Genomic DNA, 775 nt, shown 5'->3' with positions numbered 1-775 from the left:
GCCAAAAGATAAATCTTATTATGTTTTCAGAAGTCACATTATAAGGTAAAACAAATGAATAATTATGTTGATATCATTGAGAATTGGACTTAGACATGGGACAAAGAGAATGGATGATGGGAGAAAAGAGAGACAGATGTAAGCACAATAAGATGAAGTAAAAAAAAATAGTGTCCTGTATCTGATTTGGATTGGAAACACCCATATAAACATATTTGCTTACCTTAAAAATGTATTCTAACTTGGTCTAATGAAAAAAAGCCAAGAAACAATAAGCAAGAGCAATAAGCCCCTCTAGCATCCAGACTATAGTCTTTAAATACCATTTCACACTAAAAGAAGACAGGGCTGCTTGGAGAAATGGATGATTCTAGGGCTGAGCAAATGCTGTACAAAATGAACTAGAAACATCCTGTCACACCAGAAACCAAAAAACAAAACAAACAAAAAAAGACATTAAAAAAAACAACAAACAACTAGCCAAGACTTCTAGAGTATGTGCAAAAGACTTAGGACCCAACCTGAATATACTCCCACTGCCCAAAGATGGCCAAAGGTTGACACAAGCATAACAAATAAAATGGACTGAAGCAGATCAGAAATGCTTAAATCCATGAGCTCAAATTGACATTCACCAAACCAAACCAAATAAACAACCATGAAAACTCACTAGCCCCTCTCCTCACTAGAGGAGAACCAATTCCCCATTTGGAAAACAGGTTTTAAAAACGGAAAAAATTATTTTCCCCTACTTTCCCTATAAACACTATAGTTC

The sequence above is a fragment of the Bison bison genome, unplaced genomic scaffold (assembly GCF_000754665.1).
Source record: "Bison bison bison isolate TAMUID 2011002044 unplaced genomic scaffold, Bison_UMD1.0 scf7180017864535, whole genome shotgun sequence".
In the NCBI taxonomy this organism is placed as follows: domain Eukaryota; kingdom Metazoa; phylum Chordata; class Mammalia; order Artiodactyla; family Bovidae; genus Bison; species Bison bison.
This window is presented reverse-complemented; position numbering follows the sequence as displayed.